Source organism: Pseudophryne corroboree, chromosome 5 (assembly GCF_028390025.1).
Source record: "Pseudophryne corroboree isolate aPseCor3 chromosome 5, aPseCor3.hap2, whole genome shotgun sequence".
In the NCBI taxonomy this organism is placed as follows: Eukaryota; Metazoa; Chordata; class Amphibia; order Anura; family Myobatrachidae; genus Pseudophryne; species Pseudophryne corroboree.
This window is the reverse complement of record NC_086448.1, coordinates 676,876,016-676,894,712: the sequence shown is the minus strand read 5'-3', so window position 1 is coordinate 676,894,712 and position 18,697 is coordinate 676,876,016. Positions and strand designations below refer to the sequence as shown.

Below are 18,697 nucleotides of genomic sequence, written 5' to 3'. Positions count from 1 at the left end.
TGAAATGATCCTGACCTTCGGGATTGTGAGGGTGCAGGATGTAGGGGGAGGTAATGTGACTGGCACTCTCTTGGCTGTTGGTCACATAACTACATCCCAGATGGTGGACCTAAATATGTATTATTTATATTTCAGTCATATATTCTCATAATCACTTTTAATTCCACCATGCGAGTAATTAGTGAGTTCTTATCTTGGACCGCCAAGATAATGTAGTGATCATTAATATTTATGTACATAAATGGCCACAGTGAACCAATGTCTTATTAATCAGCAGCATATACATCAAAAGCTTTAGGTATATATTAATTACTCAAGTACAATGTAGTGTTAGCAATGAAGCTGTGTAGTAACATTAAGATCAAATAGTGTTTTTTATAGATGTGGGACGTGTCTAGAAAAACACCACATCGCTCATAATCATGGTGCCGTATAATGTCTATGCACATTTTGCTCATAGCTTCATCAGGGCAACCCAATTTCAGGGTACACAAGGATTAAATCATTACAGCTAACAAATCAGCAACAAAAGTGCTGTATGACAGCACTCACCACCAATGGGAGCTGCTTATCAGTATGGCCAAAAATAAATAATCCTTGACCATAACTCTGCCGGCTAATGTGGGGAGGCTGGCAGCTGGAGGCGATTGCCCTGCTCTCCGCTCAGACGTCAGGACATTCCTGCCTGGTTTTTTTTCTGTAGGTGTGTGACTGGGCTGCCTAGTGATGGTTGACTGCAGGCCGGATGTGATTGCTCTGCCATTTGCTTGGACGTCAGAGCAATCCTGCCTGATTTTATTCTGTAGGCGCGTGACTGGTCAGACTAGTGAGGGGAGGCTGGGGGCCAGATGCAATTGCTCTACCGTGCGCCCAGATGGCAAGGCAATTGCCTCTTTTTACTGTAGGCACGGGTCTAGGCCGGGTATTGAGGGAAGGCTGGAGGCGATTGCCTTGGTGCACCCATACGGCTGGGCAATCATGCCTGTTTTTTTTTCTGTCAATGCATGACTGGGTCGGTTAATGAGGGGAGGCTGGAGCCTGGAGGTGATTGCCCTTCTTTCCACCTGGACGGCAGGGCAATACTGCCTGTGTTTTTTGTAAGCGTGTGACTGGGCTGGCTAGTGAGGGGAGGCTGGAGGCCAGAGGCAATTGCCCTGCTGTCCGCTCGGATGTCAGGGCAATCCTGCCTGTTTTTTTCTGTAGTTGTGTGACTGGGATGGCTAGATAGGGGAGGCTGGAGTCCGGAGGCAATTGCCCTACCATCCACACAGATGGCATGGCAATCCTGCCTGTTTCTTCTGTAGGCACATGACTGGTCCGGCTAGTGAGGGGAGGCTGGAGTCCGGAGGTGATTGCCCTGCTGTCTGCCTTGATGGCATGGCAATCCTACCTGTTTTATTTTGTAGGCCTGTTACTGGGCTGGCTAGGGAGGTTAGGCCGGGAAGTGATTGCCCTGCTGTTCGCTCGAACGGCAGGGCAGTCCTGCCTGTTTTTTTTCTATAGGCACGTGACTGAGAAGGCTAGTGAGGGGAGGCTGGAGGCCAGAGACATTTGTGTACAGCAGGGCATTCCTGCCCAGATCAAGTAATTAGCATAGGTATCCCTCACAGTGAGTAGTACCATTAATTTTGTATTTATTAGTCACTCAAGTCTGTCATGAAGAAATAAGGAGTGAAATCTACATAGTGTGACAATATGTATTAGATATTCCTTTATGTGGTTAAAACCACTATATAATCATAGACGGGTTCAATAGTACAGCAAGTATATTGAGAAATAACATATACCACTGAGAGTATAGCAATGTAGCTACTAGTGTTACAACATCTTAACAATTTGTTATAGACAGTTGTCTGAATTCTTATTGACTGCCAAGAATTCCAGTGTTGTCAATTTACAATCTCAATTACTAAAATAAACAACCAGAGGGACTAAGTATATGAGTTAAACCACAGTCTCATACAAAAATATCAAATATTCAAGTCAAATTGTATATTACTGTAGAATGAACCAGACTTGTGCTGTCAACAATATAACATGAAATCACAATTGAAATGATCCTGACCTTCGGGATTGTGAGGGTGCAGGATGTAGGGGGAGGTAATGTGACTGGCGGGCTCCGGGTCACCTGTCACATAACTACATCCCACATGGTGGACTGAAATATGTATTATTTATATTTCAGTCATATATTCTCATCGCTATTAATTCCACCATGCGAGTAATTAGTGAGTTCTTATCTTGGACCGCCAAGATAATTTAGTGATCATTAATATTTATGTACATAAATGGCCACAGTGAACCAATGTTTAATTGATCAGCAGTATATATATCAAAAACTTTAGGTATATATTAATTACTCAAGTACAATGTAGTGTTAGCAATGAAGCTGTGTAGTAACATTAAGGTCGAACAGTGTTTATTATAGATCTGAGACGTGTCTAGAAAAACACCACAGCACTCATAATCATGGCGCCGCATAATGTCTATGCACATTTTGCTCAAAGCTTCAACAGGGCAATTCAATTTCAGGGTGCAAAAGGATTAAATCGTAACAACTGACTAATCAGCAACAAAAGCGCTGTATGACAGCACTTACCACCAATGGAAGCTGCTTATCAGTATGGCCGAAAATAAATAATCCTTGAGCATAACATGTCCAGCTAGTGTGGGGAGGCTGGAGGCCAGGGGCGATTGTCCTGCCATCCGAGTGGAAGGCAATCCTGCCTGTTTGTTTTTGTAGGCGTGGGACTAGGCTGACTAGTGAAGGGAGGCTGGAGGCCAGAGGCGATTGCCCTGCTGTCCACCCGGACGGTATTGCAATCCTGCCAGTTTTTTTGTAATTGCGTAACTTGGCCGGCTAGTGAGTGGAGGCTGGAGGCCAGAGGCGATTGCACTGCCTTCCTCCATGGATGATATGGCAATCCTGCCTGTTTTTTTTTGTAAGTGCGTGACTGGCTGGCTAGTAAGGGGAGGCTGGAGGCCGGAGACAGTTGCCAGTTTGCACGGACATCAGGACAATCCTGCCTGTTTTTATTCTCTAGGCCTGTGACTGGGCTGGCTAGGAGAGGAGGCTGGAGGCCAGATGTGATTGCTCTGCCATTCGCTCGGATGGCAGGGCAATCCTGCCTATATTTATTCTGTAGGTGCGAAACTGGTCCGGCTAGTGAGGGGAGGCTAGAGGTTGGAGGCGATTGCCTTCGTGTGCACCCTTACGGTCGGGCAATCCTGTCTGGGTTTTTTTCTGTTGGCACGTGACTGTGCTTGCTAATGATGGGAGGCGGGATCTTGGAGGCGTTTGCCTGCCGTCCTTCTGGAAGGCAGAGCAATCCTGCCTGGGTTTTTTTGTAGGCGTGTGACTGGGCCGGCTAGTGAGGGGAGGCTGGAGGCCGGAGGCAATCGCACTGCCATCCACCCAGATGGCAGTGAAATCCTACCTGTTTTTTTCTGTAGGTGTGTGACTAGGCCGGCTACTGAGGGGAGGCTAGAGGCCGGAGGCAATTGCCCTGCTGTTCGCTCGGACATCATGGCAATCCTGCTTGGTTTTTTTCTGCAGGTGTGTGTCTGGGATGGCTAGTGAGGGGAGGCTTGAGTTCGGTTGCGATTGCCCTACCACCTGCCCAGAAGGCATGGCAATCCTGCCTTGGAGGTCAGTGGTGACTCCACTGTTGTCCTGCTGACCACCCATATGGTAGGGCAGCCCTGCTTGTTTCATTTTGTAGGTGTGTGATTGTGCCGGCTAGTGAGGGGAGGCTGGAGGCGATTGACCTGCCTTCCACCTGGACGGCAGGGCAATCCTGCCTGTTTTGTTTGCAGGTGCGTGACTGGACCGGCTAGTAAGGGATGGCTTGAGGCCGGAGACGATTGCCCTGTCATCAGTATGTTTTTTTGTAGGCTCATGACTGGGTCGGCTAGTGAGGAGAGGCTGGAGGTGGTTGTCCTGCCTATTTTTTTTGTAGGTGCATGACTGTGCCGGCTAACGAGTGGAGGCTGGAGGCCAGAGGCGATTGCCCTGCCTATTAACATAAGGCAGGACAATCCTGCCTATTTTGTTTGTAGGTGCATAACTCAGCTGGCTAGTGAGGGGAGGCTGGAGATGATTGCCCAGCCTCCCTGCCCACCAACTCAATGCCAGGGAAATCATGCCTTTTTTTCGTAGGTGCGTGACTGGGCCGGCTAGTGTGGGGAGGCTGGAGGCCAGAGGAGATTGCCCTGCCTTCCGCCCAGACGGGACGGCAATCCTGCCTGTTTTTTGTAGGCGCGTGACTCAGCCGGCTATTGAGGGGAGGCTAGAGGCTGGAGGCGATTTCCCTGCCTGTTTTTTTTAGTAGGTGCATGACTGGGCCGGCTAGCGAGGGGAGGCTGGAGGCCGGAGGCGATTGCCCTGCCTACTAAACAGAAGGCAGTACAATCATGCCTATTTTTTGTGTAGGCGCGTGACTGGGCCTGCTAGTGAGGTGAGGCCGGAGGATATTGCCCTGCCATCTGAATGGAAGGTAGGGCAATCCTGCCTATTAATTTTGTAGGCAAATGACCAGGCTGGCTTGTGAGGGGAGGCTGGAGACCAGAGGTGATTGCCCTGGATGGCAGGGCAATTCTGCCTGGGTTTTTTTTGTATGTGTATGACTGGTCTGGGTATTGAGGGGAGGCTGTGGGCCAGAAGTGATTGCCCTGCAATTCACCCGGATGTCAGGACAATCCTGCCTAGATTTTATTTGTAGGTGCTTGACTACCATGGCTAGTGAGGGGAGGCTAGAGGCCGTAGTAGGCGATTGTTCTGTTGTCCACCCAGATGGCAGGGCAATCCTGACGTTTTTTTTTCTGTAGGTGTGTGACTGGGATGGCTAATGAGGGGAGGCTGGAGGCGATTGCCCTGTCATCTGAACGTAAGGTAGGGCAATCCTGCCCTTTTTTTGTTGTTGTAGGAGCGTGACTGGGCCGGCTAGTGAAGGGAGGCTAGAGGCCGGAGGTGATTGTCCTGCTGTCCACCCGGACGGCAGGGCAATCCTACAGTTTTTTTTTCTGTAGGTGCGTGACTGGGACGACTAATGAGGGGAGGCTGGAGGCAATTGCCCTGCTGTCCGAATGGAAGGCAGGGAAATCCTGCCTGGTTTTTTTTGGAGGGTGTGACTGAGCCTGCTAGTGAGAGGATGCTCGAAGCCGGAGGCACCTGACTGGGCCGACTAGTGAGGGGAGGCTGGAGGCCGGAGGCTATTGGCCTGCCGGCCAAATGGAATGTACAGATGGAGCCTTGCTCATCTGTACCATCTATGGTGCTTGTCCTGATTAAGATGTCGCCGTGTGCCTGGTCGCAAAGCAGCTAATTTTTTTACAGGGTGGAGCATAGAGCTTAGCGTTGCGTATGGCGTTAATAGTTAGTGTAATACCAGCGATCATCCATCAGATGTCACTTCTGAAAATCACCATTGCGCATGCATGAGGTGTCCAATAAAATACTATAGTGCAAGAATTACCATTGCGCATGCGTGAGGTCTCCATTGAAATACACTATAGCGCAAAAACTACTACTGTACAGTACAGTAAAGTACTGTGTGTTAAATAGACATGTTTCTTAGAATGTCATAAGTGATATAACGTCATGATAATGTATTACACTCTACGATATGTGCACTTCAATATATGCGTAATAATACGCAGTGATACTCTGCGGTTTTGTTATAAATTTTATGCTGGATAGAAAACTCTTACAGTATATTATGCTTCAATTGCCAGTCTCATGTTATTATACAATGTGACTTATGCGTTATAATATGCAGTGATCTCACACAATACTTAACATCCCTTAAAGATAAAAGCCGGGCCCCTCGGCCGTTTTGTAAAGTCATTAGCACCTCAACTAAGAATACCAACCCAAAAAAAGTACTGATTCTAATAAGCTATCTCTGCGTCAAAGACACATGCAAGAATTGACTCTGGAAAGCACGGTGCATAACCACTGGTAAAATGTGCATCAGTTCTGCCTTGAGATTGTTTTTTTTTCTTCCATATACTGTATACTGTTCTACATTACATACACTGACATAAATTGATCAGCAAACATTACACATTGGGGGTCATTCCGAGTTGATCGCTAGCTTAAAATGTTCGCTGCGCAGCGATGATTAAAAAAAAACAGCACTTCTGCGCATGCGTATGCGGCGCAATGCGCACGCGCGACGTACTATTGCAACGGCCGATGTAGTTTCACACAAGGTCTAGCGAAGCTTTTCAGTTGCACTGCTGGCCGCAGAGTGATTGACAGGAAGAGGGCGTTTCTGGGTGTCAACTGACTGTTTTCAGGGAGTGTTTGGAAAAGCACAGGCGTGCCAGGAAAAATGCAGGCGTGGCTGGGCGAACGCAGGGCGTGTTCGTGACGTCAAAACAGGAACTGAACAGTCTGAAGTCATCGCAAGCGCTGAGTAGGTCTGAAGCTACTCTGAAACTGCACAAAATTATTTTGTAGCCGCTCTGAGATCCTTTCGTTCGCACTTCTGCTAAGCTAAAATACACTCCCAGTGGGAGGCGGCATAGCGTTTGCACGGCTGCTAAAAACTGCTAGCGAGCGATCAACTCGGAATGACCCCCTTTGTCTGTGGCTATGTATGCCTAGTTGTATCGCCGATGGTTACCAGGCACTTCACCCTGGATTAGGCCCCCACAAGGGACGCAATGTGTTTTCACTTTTTCAAAACAGTTTTAATGGTCGTAATTGGACGCACGAGCAGCATTGCCTTTATACATGCAAAACCGATGCCGTCGCTCACTCCATAGATGTGAGCTACCATGATGCCCTAGTTCACGGTCAATGCCCATTTTGTTAACCCACATGGTGCTCAAATCTGGTCTTTTTTGCCCAGAGTTCACTTGGCCCCATAGCCCCTGTGTGTTTTACATACTTTTACATCCTTGTTTTAGTAACGCTAAACAGCCCTTGAAGTCGCACCGTGCCGCGGAGGGCTCGGTAGTGCTGATCATCTTATTTTACGTTTTTACGGGTTTGTTTGCATACATACAGTAGTCTACCGGCCGTGTAGTGCCGAATAAATGGCTCATGCGGTAATTTATTAAGCAGTATACTAAATCCGTGAAATCACAAGTCTCACAGAAGGAGGAATTAGGGGTGGGGAAAGCTGCTTATTTAAGCAATAGGGAGGCCCAGGAAGAAGTACAGTAAACTCTGTCTCATAAAGATAACACTCTCGTATTTTGAAAAGCCAAACTTTTATTGGATATTTGTGTAAAAAGTAGCATTATGGGGGTCATTCCGAGTTGATCGCTAGCTGCCGTTGTTCACAGCGTAGCGATCAGTGAAAAAAATGGCTAATCTGCGCATGCGTATGCACCGCAATGCGCACGCGCGTCGTACGGGTACAAGTCCTTTGTGGTTTTGCACTGGTTCTAGCGATTCCAATCGCACAGCCGAACGCAAGGAGATTGACAGGAAGTGGCAGTTTCTGGGTGGCAACTGACCGTTTTCTGGGAGTGTTTGGAAAAATGCAGGCGTGGCTTGGCGTTTGCTGGGCAGGTATTTGATGTCATTACTGTGTCACTCGTCGCAGCAATCATCGCACAGAATAAGTAACTACAGGGCTGGTCTTGTTCTGCACAAAATGTGTTTGGTGCTGCGCAGCTGCACAGGCGTTTGCACTTCTGCAAAATGAAAATACACTCCCCCGTGGGCGGTGACTATAAGTTTGCACGGCTGCTAAAAGTAGCTAGCGAGCGATCAACTTGGAATGACCCCCTATATCTGTGTAAAGTTTTTTTTTCTAATTTCCTCAAAACAAGTTCTATCATACTTTGTATGCAGACTCAGACATGTACACAAATATATAGTCAAAATTAGAAAAAATCTGTATGTGCTATTTATTACACAAATATATTTATTGTATACACAACATGGCCGGTAGACTACTGTATGTAATGAATGGCTCATGCTGGCTTTGGTTGGGAGAAGGGAACCCAGAAGCCACAGAAGGCACATTAATTTTTAAGGCATGTTAGCATTGTGCATACACCTAGAGATCCAGAGATGCCTGGCGTGAGTGAGCCGTCATTTGCCTGGCAGCTCTGCTAATGTCTGGTATCTTTTTTTTGCCCTAAATGCATCTTATATGCATCACTATGCAAATAAGAAGCACATGCAGCTTCTGCTCATTAAAATGATATGCCTATATTCAGTGTGAGACTGCAGATGTATCTGCTAACGAAATTTCATGTTACAGTGTTTTCCTGGAGATCACTGTAATGTAGCATTTTATATGCAGATACAAATGGACTCCCACACAGAATATAGGCATGTTGCATATCATTTTAATCAGCAAAAGCTGCTTGTGCATCCTATTACATTACATCTAAGACGCATTTTCGCAGAAACAAATTGAATAAAAAGATGATCGGCGCTACTACGTCCCGCCGCGGCATGGAGCGACTTCAAGGGCTGTTTAGCATGACTGCAGCAAGGATGTGAGAGGACACATCTGTAGATTGGCTCAGCGTCTCTAATGCACACAAAGAAAAGTATTGTTCAGAGTTCTACACAGCTCTTTACAAGAAGAAAATCATTACAATCAGCGATAGAGTTGGGACACACAGCATTATAAAAGAAAATTACAAAGAGCAACAGCACTATGTCACTGCAGGTATCAGTCACCTATCTCCATAGCTCTCTTGGTATAGTGGTATCTCTGATGTTTACCATGCCCGTGAACTAGGGTTTGATCCCCGCAAAGGACATGCTTGTATTGTATATCTGTGTGAAGATTAGCATCCACAGTTTTTTTCTAATTTTGCCAAAACATGGGGGTATATTTACTAAGGTCCCGATTTTGACCGATTTGGTGTTTTTTCTTCAAAGTGTCATCTCGGGAATTTACTAAGCATAAAACTCGGCAGTGATGAGGGCATTCGTATTTTTATTACGGCTGTGTAGTAAAAATACGAATGAATACACCATCGTTCAAACGCGGCTGTTTAGGTATAGAACTCGGTCATTTACTAAGCATTCGTATTTGAAATCTCTTCCGTGAAAATGCATGTGCGGCCGTGAAAAAATTAGAGATGAGCGCCGGAAATTTTTCGGGTTTTGTGTTTTGGTTTTGGGTTCGGTTCCGCGGCCGTGTTTTGGGTTCGACCGCGTTTTGGCAAAACCTCACCGAATTTTTTTTGTCGGATTCGGGTGTGTTTTGGATTCGGGTGTTTTTTTTAAAAAACACTAAAAAACAGCTTAAATCATAGAATTTGGGGGTCATTTTGATCCCAAAGTATTATTAACCTCAAAAACCATAATTTACACTCATTTTCAGTCTATTCTGAATACCTCACACCTCACAATATTATTTTTAGTCCTAAAATTTGCACCTAGGTCGCTGGATGACTAAGCTAAGCGACCCTAGTGGCCGACACAAACACCGGGCCCATCTAGGAGTGGCACTGCAGTGTCACGCAGGATGTCCCTTCCAAAAAACCCTCCCCAAACAGCACATGACGCAAAGAAAAAAAGAGGCGCAATGAGGTAGCTGTGTGAGTAAGATAAGCGACCCTAGTGACCGACACAAACACCGGGCCCATCTAGGAGTGGCACTGCAGTGTCACGCAGGATGTCCCTTCCAAAAAACCCTCCCCAAACAGCACATGACGCAAAGAAAAAAAGAGGCGCAATGAGGTAGCTGTGTGAGTAAGATAAGCGACCCTAGTGGCCGACACAAACACCGGGCCCATCTAGGAGTGGCACTGCAGTGTCACGCAGGATGTCCCTTCCAAAAAACCCTCCCCAAACAGCACATGACGCAAAGAAAAAAAGAGGCGCAATGAGGTAGCTGTGTGAGTAAGATAAGCGACCCTAGTGGCCGACACAAACACCGGGCCCATCTAGGAGTGGCACTGCAGTGTCACGCAGGATGGCCCTTCCAAAAAACATTCCACAAACAGCACATGACGCAAAGAAAAATTAAAGAAAAAAGAGGTGCAAGATGGAATTGTCCTTGGGCCCTCCCACCCACCCTTATGTTGTATAAACAGGACATGCACACTTTAACCAACCCGTCATTTCAGTGACAGGGTCTGCCACACGACTGTGACTGAAATGACGGGTTGGTTTGGACCCCCACCAAAAAAGAAGCAATTAATCTCTCCTTGCACAAACTGGCTCTACAGAGGCAAGATGTCCACCTCATCATCATCCTCCGATATATCACCGTGTACATCCCCCTCCTCACAGATTATCAATTCGTCCCCACTGGAATCCACCATCTCAGCTCCCTGTGTACTTTGTGGAGGCAATTGCTGCTGGTCAATGTCTCCACGGAGGAATTGATTATAATTCATTTTAATGAACATCATCTTCTCCACATTTTCTGGATGTAACCTCGTACGCCGATTGCTGACAAGGTGAGCGGCGGCACTAAACACTCTTTCGGAGTACACACTTGTGGGAGGACAACTTAGGTAGAATAAAGCCAGTTTGTGCAAGGGCCTCCAAATTGCCTCTTTTTCCTGCCAGTATAAGTACGGACTGTGTGACGTGCCTACTTGGATGCGGTCACTCATATAATCCTCCACCATTCTTTCAATGTTGAGAGAATCATATGCAGTGACAGTAGACGACATGTCCGTAATCGTTGTCAGGTCCTTCAGTCCGGACCAGATGTCAGCATCAGCAGTCGCTCCAGACTGCCCTGCATCACCGCCAGCGGGTGGGCTCGGAATTCTGAGCCTTTTCCTCGCACCCCCAGTTGCGGGAGAATGTGAAGGAGGAGATGTTGACAGGTCGCGTTCCGCTTGACTTGACAATTTTCTCACCAGCAGGTCTTTCAACCCCAGCAGACTTGTGTCTGCCGGAAAGAGAGATCCAAGGTAGGCTTTAAATCTAGGATCGAGCACGGTGGCCAAAATGTAGTGCTCTGATTTCAACAGATTGACCACCCGTGAATCCTTGTTAAGCGAATTAAGGGCTCCATCCACAAGTCCCACATGCCTAGCGGAATCGCTCCATGTTAGCTCCTCCTTTAATGTCTCCAGCTTCTTCTGCAAAAGCCTGATGAGGGGAATGACCTGACTCAGGCTGGCAGTGTCTGAACTGACTTCACGTGTGGCAAGTTCAAAGGGCATCAGAACCTTGCACAACGTTGAAATCATTCTCCACTGCGCTTGAGACAGGTGCATTCCACCTCCTATATCGTGCTCAATTGTATAGGCTTGAATGGCCTTTTGCTGCTCCTCCAACCTCTGAAGCATATAGAGGGTTGAATTCCACCTCGTTACCACTTCTTGCTTCAGATGATGGCAGGGCAGGTTCAGTAGTTTTTGGTGGTGCTCCAGTCTTCTGTACGTGGTGCCTGTACGCCGAAAGTGTCCCGCAATTCTTCTGGCCACCGACAGCATCTCTTGCACGCCCCTGTCGTTTTTTAAATAATTCTGCACCACCAAATTCAAGGTATGTGCAAAACATGGGACGTGCTGGAATTTGCCCATATTTAATGCACACACAATATTGCTGGCGTTGTCCGATGCCACAAATCCACAGGAGAGTCCAATTGGGGTAAGCCATTCCGCGATGATCTTACTCAGTTGCCGTAAGAGGTTTTCAGCTGTGTGCGTATTCTGGAAACCGGTGATACAAAGCGTAGCCTGCCTAGGAAAGAGTTGGCGTTTGCGAGATGCTGCTACTGGTGCCGCCGCTGCTGTTCTTGCGGCGGGAGTCCATACATCTACCCAGTGGGCTGTCACAGTCATATAGTCCTGACCCTGCCCTGCTCCACTTGTCCACATGTCCGTGGTTAAGTGGACATTGGGTACAGCTGCATTTTTTAGGACACTGGTGACTCTTTTTCTGAGGTCTGTGTACATTTTCGGTATCGCCTGCCTAGAGAAATGGAACCTAGATGGTATTTGGTACCGGGGACACAGTACCTCCAACAAGTCTGTAGTTGGCTCTGCAGTAATGATGGATACCGGAACCACGTTTCTCACCACCCAGGATGCCAAGGCCTCAGTTATCCGCTTTGCAGTAGGATGACTGCTGTGATATTTCATCTTCCTCGCAAAGGACTGTTGGACAGTCAATTGCTTGGTGGAAGTAGTAAAAGTGGTCTTACGACTTCCCCTCTGGGATGACCATCGACTCCCAGCAGCAACAACAGCAGCGCCAGCAGCAGTAGGCGTTACACGCAAGGACGCATCAGAGGAATCCCAGGCAGGAGAGGAATCGTCAGAATTGCCAGTGACATGGCCTGCAGGACTATATGCATTCCTGGGGAAGGAGGAAATTGACACTGAGGGAGTTGGTGGGGTGGTTTGCGTGAGCTTGGTTACAAGAGGAAGGGATTTACTGGTCAGTGGACTGCTTCCGCTGTCACCCAAAGTTTTTGAACTTGTCACTGACTTATTATGAATGCGCTGCAGGTGACGTATAAGGGAGGATATTCCGAGGTGGTTAACGTCCTTACCTCTACTTATTACAGCTTGACAAAGGCAACACACGGCTTGACACCTGTTGTCCGCATTTCTGTTGAAATACTTCCACACCGAAGAGCTGATTTTTTTGGTATTTTCACCAGGCATGTCAGTGGCCATATTCCTCCCACGGACAACAGGTGTCTCCCCGGGTGCCTGACTTAAACAAACCACCTCACCATCAGAATCCTCCTGGTCAATTTCCTCCCCAGCGCCAGCAACACCCATATCCTCCTCATCCTGGTGTACTTCAACACTGACATCTTCAATCTGACTATCAGGAACTGGACTGCGGGTGCTCCTTCCAGCACTTGCAGGGGGCGTGCAAATGGTGGAAGGCGCATGCTCTTCACGTCCAGTGTTGGGAAGGTCAGGCATCGCAACCGACACAATTGGAGTCGGACTCTCCTTGTGGATTTGGGATTTCGAAGAACGCACAGTTCTTTGCGGTGCTACTGCTTTTGCCAGCTTGAGTCTTTTCATTTTTCTAGCGAGAGGCTGAGTGCTTCCATCCTCATGTGAAGCTGAACCACTAGCCATGAACATAGGCCAGGGCCTCAGCCGTTCCTTGCCACTCCGTGTGGTAAATGGCATATTGGCAAGTTTACGCTTCTCCTCCGACAATTTTATTTTAGGTTTTGGAGTCCTTTTTTTACTGATATTTGGTGTTTTGGATTTGACATGCTCTGTACTATGACATTGGGCATCGGCCTTGGCAGACGACGTTGCTGGCATTTCATCGTCTCGGCCATGACTAGTGGCAGCAGCTTCAGCACGAGGTGGAAGTGGATCTTGATCTTTCCATAATTTTGGAACCTCAACAATTTTGTTCTCCATATTTTAATAGGCACAACTAAAAGGCACCTCAGGTAAACAATGGAGATGGATGGATACTAGTATACTTATGGATGGACTGCCGAGTGCCGACACAGAGGTAGCTACAGCCGTGGACTAACGTACTGTGTCTGCTGCTAATATAGACTGGATGATAATGATATGAAATCAATATATATATGTATGTATATATAATATCACTAGTACTGCAGCCGGACAGGTAGATAATATATTTATTAGGTAATGATGACTGATGACGGACCTGCTGGACACTGTCAGCTCAGCAGCACCGCAGACTGCTACAGTAAGCTACTATACTATAGTAGTATGTACAAAGAAGAAAGAAAAAAAAACCACGGGTAGGTGGTATACAATTATGGATGGACTGCCGAGTGCCGACACAGAGGTAGCTACAGCCGTGGACTAACGTACTGTGTCTGCTGCTAATATAGACTGGATGATAATGATATGAAATCAATATATATATGTATGTATATATAATATCACTAGTACTGCAGCCGGACAGGTAGATAATATATTTATTAGGTAATGATGACTGATGACGGACCTGCTGGACACTGTCAGCTCAGCAGCACCGCATACTGCTACAGTAAGCTACTATACTATAGTAGTATGTACAAAGAAGAAAGAAAAAAAAAAACCACGGGTAGGTGGTATACAATTATGGATGGACTGCCGAGTGCCGACACAGAGGTAGCTACAGCCGTGGACTAACGTACTGTGTCTGCTGCTAATATAGACTGGATGATTGATAATGAGATGAAATCAATATATATATGTATGTATATATAATATCACTAGTACTGCAGCCGGACAGGTAGATAATATATTTATTAGGTAATGATGCCTGATGACGGACCTGCTGGACACTGTCAGCTCAGCAGCACCGCAGACTGCTACAGTAAGCTACTATACTATAGTAGTATGTATAAAGAAGAAAGAAAAAAAAACCACGGGTAGGTGGTATACAATTATGGATGGACTGCCGAGTGCCGACACAGAGGTAGCTACAGCCGTGGACTAACGTACTGTGTCTGCTGCTAATATAGACTGGATGATAATGATATGAAATCAATATATATATGTATGTATATATAATATCACTAGTACTGCAGCCGGACAGGTAGATAATATATTTATTAGGTAATGATGACTGATGACGGACCTGCTGGACACTGTCAGCTCAGCAGCACCGCATACTGCTACAGTAAGCTACTATACTATAGTAGTATGTACAAAGAAGAAAGAAAAAAAAAAACCACGGGTAGGTGGTATACAATTATGGATGGACTGCCGAGTGCCGACACAGAGGTAGCTACAGCCGTGGACTAACGTACTGTGTCTGCTGCTAATATAGACTGGATGATTGATAATGAGATGAAATCAATATATATATGTATGTATATATAATATCACTAGTACTGCAGCCGGACAGGTAGATAATATATTTATTAGGTAATGATGACTGATGACGGACCTGCTGGACACTGTCAGCTCAGCAGCACCGCAGACTGCTACAGTAAGCTACTATACTCTATAGTAGTATGTACAAAGAAGAAAGAAAAGAAAAAAACCACGGGTAGGTGGTATACAATTATGGATGGACTGCCGAGTGCCGACACAGAGGTAGCTACAGCCGTGGACTACCGTACTGTGTCTGCTGCTAATATAGACTGGATGATAATGAGATGAAATCAATATATATATATGTATGTATATATAATATCACTAGTACTGCAGCCGGACAGGTAGATAATATATTTATTAGGTAATGATGACTGATGACGGACCTGCTGGACACTGTCAGCTCAGCAGCACCGCAGACTGCTACAGTAAGCTACTATACTATAGTAGTATGTACAAAGAAGAAAGAAAAAAAAAAAAACACGGGTAGGTGGTATACAATTATGGATGGACTGCCGAGTGCCGACACAGAGGTAGCTACAGCCGTGGACTAACGTACTGTGTCTGCTGCTAATATAGACTGGATGATTGATAATGAGATGAAATCAATATATATATATGTATGTATATATAATATCACTAGTACTGCAGCCGGACAGGTAGATAATATATTTATTAGGTAATGATGACTGATGACGGACCTGCTGGACACTGTCAGCTCAGCAGCACCGCAGACTGCTACAGTAAGCTACTATACTCTATAGTAGTATGTACAAAGAAGAAAGAAAAAAAAAAAACACGGGTAGGTGGTATACAATTATGGATGGACTGCCGAGTGCCGACACAGAGGTAGCTACAGCCGTGGACTAACGTACTGTGTCTGCTGCTAATATAGACTGGATGATTGATAATGAGATGAAATCAATATATATATGTATGTATATATAATATCACTAGTACTGCAGCCGGACAGGTAGATAATATATTTATTAGGTAATGATGACTGATGACGGACCTGCTGGACACTGTCAGCTCAGCAGCACCGCAGACTGCTACAGTAAGCTACTATACTCTATAGTAGTATGTACAAAGAAGAAAGAAAAAAAAAAAAACACGGGTAGGTGGTATACAATTATGGATGGACTGCCGAGTGCCGACACAGAGGTAGCTACAGCCGTGGACTAACGTACTGTGTCTGCTGCTAATATAGAGTCTAGACTGGATGATAAATTATTGATAATGAGATGAAATCAATATAATATCACTAGTACTGCAGCCGGACAGGTACTATATATATTTATTATGTAATGACTGATGACGGACCTGCTGGACACTGTCAGGTCAGCACAGCACCGCAGACTGCTACAGTAAGCTACTATAGTAGTATGTATAAAGAAGAATGAAAAAAAAAAAAACACGGGTAGGTGGTATACAATATTATATATATATATATATATATATATATATATATATTATATACAATTATATATATATATATATATATATATATATATATTAAACTGGTGGTGATTGATTATTAAACTGGTGGTCACTTCAGGTCACGTTGCAACTTGCAACTAGTACTCCGAGGCCTAAGCAGACAATCACAAAATATATTATTATACTGGTGGTCAGTGTGGTCACAACAATGGCAGTGTGGCACTGACTCTGGCAGCAAAAGTGTGCACTGTACGTTATATGTACTCCTGAGTCCTGCTCTCAGACTCTAACTGCTCCCCACTGTCAGTGTCTCCCCCACAAGTCAGATAATACACTTTCAGTCACACTATCTATTATCTAATCTAGTATAAATATCACTTCAGCAAGTAGTATAGTAGTATACAGTATAGTAGTACTCCTCCTAATAATGCTCCCCGAAAATACTGTGTCTCTCTCTTCTCTAAACGGAGAGGACGCCAGCCACGTCCTCTCCCTATGACTCTCAATGCACGTGTGAAAATGGCGGCGACGCGCGGCTCCTTATATAGAATCCGAGTCTCGCGATAGAATCCGAGCCTCGCGAGAATCCGACAGCGTGATGATGACGTTCGGGCGCGCTCGGGTTAGCCGAGCAAGGCGGGAAGATCCGAGCCTGCTCGGACCCGTGTAAAAAACCTGAAGTTCGGGCGGGTTCGGATTCAGAGGAACCGAACCCGCTCATCTCTAGAAAAAATACTAATCGTACAAAAAGCCTAAAAAAAATAGACCTGCTTTTGAGAAGCGTGTTTACATGTGTTGCCAATTCTACATTACTCACACCTGACTTTTTGGGCCTTTAAAAGGGGCCCAAACACATTTTTCTCCTCTCTCACTCTGAAATGGCTGCTACCGTGTGTAGTACTGCTGTCTTGTTTGCTGGGGGATATCTGACAGTGCTCCATGAGGCTACAATAAACCAAGTCCAGGAAAATGAACATGGTCAGCAAGTTGTACAGGTTCCGCGTAGGCTGGGCATGCCTGTTTTTTTTAGTGGTCGTTTAAACTTTAACAAATTGTCTGATGACCAGAAAAAGGAAAAAGAGAGCGCAAGCAGACTGGACAAATATTAAACAAATTTATTCATAAAATATGCTAGGTCACAATCAAGTTAAAAAGTTAAATTAATCATAACTAATTATATATTCAATAAACTCAATTCAACAAAGAATCCACACTTGGCATGGAATTTGATAGTCCCACAGTACTAGTGCACTAGTAGATGACACAGTGACCGGTATATGATCTTTAATAGAACCAGTGATCCTTCAGTCCTTTTATAAATGTTAACGGCTGATGATTTAATATAACACTTTAGTAATAGTTCCAAAGTGAATGATTTCCTTTGATCTATATAACAATTGTATTCTTACTGATAAATAAACTGTCTCAACGAAGGTATCATGCTGGAATTAAGGTGAAGTAAAGTGCATAAGCTCCATCTGTCACTCTCTCACTGTGACCGTAAGCCGGAGCGGAGTTGCTTACCGCTTCCACAGATGTCCCAGCGGCACTGACCATGAACCGGGCGCCGCTCGTTCTAGCGGCTCAACCTCCCGTTCTCCTGCCGGACCAGTGTGGCAGGATGACTCATTCACTGCCGCCTCCAAATAGATCGGTGGTGCTATTGATGGTTAAGCACTGTGGATTCCAGATAAATCGACTGAAAGCCACGGTCCCCATATGGCAAGCGGGACCAATGCAGGTGGCTTCAGATCTGGTAGGTCGATTACGGCAGAGATTGGAGGTGCAAATAAATGAAATCGTAGGACTGACGAGTGCCTGGATCCTTTGAGCCCTGACGCGTTTCTCGACCGACAAACACTGGTCGTTTCCTCAGAGGGTTGAAGTGATTATGCTCTTCCAGGTCTCCATATTTAAAGGGAAACCAAGTTCATCATTAGTATATACACCTGTAGAACACCTGTTGCGTTCATTCTCAGGAGTATGTGTGTATAAAATCACCAAAATTCCCTCTAATCAAGTGTAATAGCACATGCAATTATAAAACAAATATAAAACAAATATAAAAACACTAGTTCTCTGCAAATCTGTTTTTTTTTTTTTTTTTTTTAACATCTCTTTTAACCATAACCACATGTATTCATTATACTTTGTGGCTACACCAGATTTAACTTAAAACAAATTAATTAGTTTCATATCTATATATGTTCACAATGAAAAGGGACAGCAGTATAAAATAGTACATAGGTGTGTGGGCCATATACATATATATATACATGTGTATATTTTCTAGCGCACCACATGTGCACCCACAGAGGTCAAACTCCAAATTCATATATAGAATCAAATTAGATCAACCGGGGGATAACATAGAGATCTGCATTGTATTCACTTAAATCCCATTATAAATAGTACTCCACAGCAGGGACACATGAAGAAATTCAATCTCCACAAACGAAATAATAAGTATAGGTATCTTATTGAGCAAACAGAAGCATGGATCTTTTACTGAGGTCTTCATTATAATACTTAACAAAACATATAA

At 45.3% G+C, this 18,697-nt stretch overlaps 1 long non-coding RNA gene across 1 annotated transcript in view; it reads left to right on the top strand.

Annotated features, from left to right (window-relative positions):
* The window catches only part of LOC134928247 (uncharacterized), a 115,080-nt gene that overhangs the window by 28,759 nt on the left and 67,624 nt on the right, over positions 1–18,697 (top strand). The gene's annotated exons all lie outside the window — the stretch shown is intronic.